Source organism: Triticum dicoccoides, chromosome 4B (assembly GCF_002162155.2).
Source record: "Triticum dicoccoides isolate Atlit2015 ecotype Zavitan chromosome 4B, WEW_v2.0, whole genome shotgun sequence".
In the NCBI taxonomy this organism is placed as follows: domain Eukaryota; kingdom Viridiplantae; phylum Streptophyta; class Magnoliopsida; order Poales; family Poaceae; genus Triticum; species Triticum dicoccoides.
Window position 1 is genome coordinate 556,324,498 of NC_041387.1, and position 3,584 is coordinate 556,328,081.

The following is a 3,584-nucleotide window of genomic DNA, read 5'->3' on the forward strand; positions in this document are numbered from 1 at the left end:
CTTGGGCAGTGGTCGCACTTGATGAGGGGCAACGGTGCGCCGACGAGCTTTTGGGCAAGCACCGAGCCCAGCCGGCTGCCATTCGCGTCTCTGTCGGCGGACCATCGACGGTGCAGATCCGAGTGGCTAGAGGACGAGCCACAGCCTGCATGTGGCCTTGCGGCCCTGCCAGGGTCTTCTGGCGAGGTGAGCGGCCCGGCCTCCCATAGCCGGGCGAGCTCAAGACCGACCGGATCCGTCCCAAATCCGGCCGGCGGGTGCGAAAACAAGGCGGCCGTGGTTGGGTAGCTCGGCGGCGACGAGGGGAAGGGGCTGGGGAAGGGGTTGGGCGAGCGCGCGTCCGTGTTGCGCTGCCGCAATGGCAGCGGCGGCGGGCGTCGAGGGGAAGGGGCTGGGCGAGCGCGCGTCCGTGTTGCGCTGCCGCAATGGCAGTGGCGGCGGGCGTCGAGGGGAGGAGTGTGGAAGAGTGGAGAAGAATGGAGTGGGATGCGCCGGAGGAGGGAGGGGGCGGACAGAAAAAAGCCCGTCCTGTACCACCGACGGGTGGGCCAGGGGAGGACACGCGCAGACGGCCGGCGCGTCCGCGTGGTGTCCGTTTCACCCCAAAAACGACGCAAACTTGGGCCGCGGATGGGTCGAAAGCGGACACAAAACGGACAAATGTCCGTTTGTTCCCGCACGCTGGGCCGCCCAGTTTGTCCGTTTTACCCCAAACGGACGGAGCCGGACAGGATAGGGTCGCGCGGTGGAGTTGGCCTAACAGTTTGCTTTGGACACTAGCACAGAACATGGATCAAAGGCTTTATGCAGTCCACACCAGGAGATGCTAAATAAATCAGCTAAAACATGGCAAGGAGACCTGGTTCGATAATACGGGCAGCAAATGAAACATGTGCATCATAAAATAGAAATAGTTGCCACAAATATTGCAAAGCCGACTACATAAACCATCACTGCGATGAAGATTGTAACTAGAGGAAGTTTGGCTCAAACGGCCTGCTCTTCTTAGTGCCACACGCATTGCGACGATGTCCAACCACCCCACAGTTCGTGCATTTCGGCAATTTCCTTGGAGCCTTCGGCAAATCACCACTTTGGGGGCGGGTTGTACACCTGTGGCCCTCCGATATGCACCAGCTTTGTACATAGGTTTGCCAAATTGATCAAAATCACCCAGGTGTAAACCTTACTTGCATATGCCTCTCAATTGGCAGGTAGCTCTCAAAGTCTCAATGAAACCCTACTCTGCAAAAAAAATGTTCAACACCAAATCAGAATGAAACCCCACTCACGCTCGATAGCTATTTTTTCAATCCTTTTACCCTAGCAGATAAATTCCAGTTACGTTAAGAATTCAGGGCAAAAAAAAAATTCTATAAGAGTAACACAAAAACAGGAAATTTTAGTCAGATTCGTAATTCAAGCCCAAATTAATAGCACAACAATCAAGTCTTTGTTAATTACTTAAGAGCTGATTTGTTGTTAAATGTTTCGATCTGCTTCAGTATCGCAGTTAAAGAACATAATGCACCACTGCCAACAAATTTCAGTAAACTAACCGATGGGTCGATAAAGATAAAAACAACTAAATATATACGTAATGTAGACTAACAGATACGCATGACCACGGGTGTATCACTGATTGCAGAAAATAATGGTTTTGGATTCATGGCACAGCATTTGGGTTTGATTATAATTTATAAATAAACCAAAAGAAATTGCCTGAACCCTAAAACCTGATGTGTGTTCATCCAGTGCACATGAGTATGGTAACCAGCAGAACAAAGATAAACATCATGAACCCTAAATCAACTGAAATTATCCTGTCCCGGATTCTTTCTGAAATCTGATTTGAGCGGTTGATGCATGTGTTTGGTCTGAACTCTAAATTATCCTAAATTCAGTGAGACATAGTTATAGTCTGAACCCTAAATTATTTTAAATTTAGTGACACATATTCATCAGGATTTCACAATCCAGGACCAAAAAATCCTATACTATACCACCAAAAGTCTGGTGCACACTAAAACAAATTTAGTGGTCAATCCTATACTACATCATTTCAAAATCCATATGAAACAGCAACAGTTGTCAATAGGCCAGCTTGTAAACGGTTCATCTTTACACTATCTCAATTTGAACGGTTCATTAAGAATAATCACTAATGAAGGTTTAATAGCACATGCAGTGCAAAAAGTTGAAACTGTATGAATTAGCACCCCAAAGAACACATGTTGGAAAAAATTAAGCCGATCTGGCAAATACGCATGGGCATGAATAACATTTTCCCCTCATGATTATCCTCCACATACATCATCTAAAAAACATCACAGGAAATTCGGATCTGCAAAAGAAAATTGCATACGTACAGACTATCAGAGAGCACTCTATTCTGGGTTCATCAACACAAATGATATACATCTCGATCCATCCATGCAGCCAAATCAGCCATGCCAAAGCAATAGAAGGAACAAGACTAAAATCGCCAAAAACGTGCAACTCTAGAACAGATGAACACCAGGTAGGAGAAAAAGCATAAGTACAGAACGTGTGATCCAGCCTCACCGAAACAATGGAGAAAATGATTTTTCCCAGCCAGATCCGTGGACGAGGAGGCCCTTACCCTGAGCAGATCCGGTGTTCCGCAAACTCGAGGTGATTCGGCTGCCGGAGTGGAAGATGAAGCTGGATCCGGGTGGTTTGGCCGCCAGCGTGGAAGAGGACGAGCGCTCCGGCCGTCTCTTCGGTCGGGGAGCGCGTTTGCCGACGATAACCACCGCACAGACGAGAAGAGAGGGAGGGGGGGAGGGCTAGGCGACTGGATAGGAATGAGGGCGAGGGAAAGAGAGCGCGTCACCGGAACAGGAGCTCTGGTCTGGTCCACACGGTAAGGCAGGAGGATGGGTTGGCATGGGATTCCTTCACCTGTGCCGTTTCGAACCAGCACCCATGGGCCAGTCTTTCTGGGCGCACGCGAACAGGCAAGTAGTATGGGCAGAACAGGATACGCCTAGGCATCCGATAGCTGTATTCCAGACCGTATTTCAGGTAGTAGGCCTGGCGCAAGCCTGCCACACACTGACACATTACAGATCCCCAAGCCCAAACAAACGGCCGGGATAGCGGCCTGCCTGTAGCACGGCCGCCAAAAGCCCTCCCTCTTCCTGATAGATACATGTACGATGTTCCTACATAGTATCTATCTATTATATAATTAAGACAAGAGCCAAACAAGCCATCACGTTCGTCCACACAGATTAAATATCTTAACCATTAACATTTTAATTTAAACAGTTGAGATTTGAAGACATAACATTACATACAAATGTTATGTATAGGCATACATTGTGTTGCACAACTAAGTCTGTCACGTTATTGCAAATAACGCGCTCAAGGTTAACCCCATCACGGTTTCACATAAAAAATGAAAACACTAACGCCCCACACGTGTGGCAACATTACAACTCGCCCACACGTGTGAATCACCCTCCAGTTAAGTTTGCACGAATCTTGACACACTAAGGCAGTTTTCGCGTGTCACGTAGGACAAGGCCGGTGTGTGAGCGTTGAAGAAGTCGCCCACA

At 48.4% G+C, this 3,584-nt stretch overlaps 1 long non-coding RNA gene across 1 annotated transcript; it reads right to left on the reverse strand.

The window, feature by feature from the left end:
• Positions 1 to 875: 875 nt before the first annotated feature.
• LOC119293871 lies at positions 876 to 2,935 on the reverse strand. Its single transcript, XR_005143245.1, has 2 exons — positions 2,624 to 2,935; positions 876 to 1,245 (listed from the first exon to the last, which is right to left on the reverse strand). It is a non-coding gene; the product is annotated as an uncharacterized LOC119293871 (long non-coding RNA).
• Positions 2,936 to 3,584: the final 649 nt, after the last annotated feature.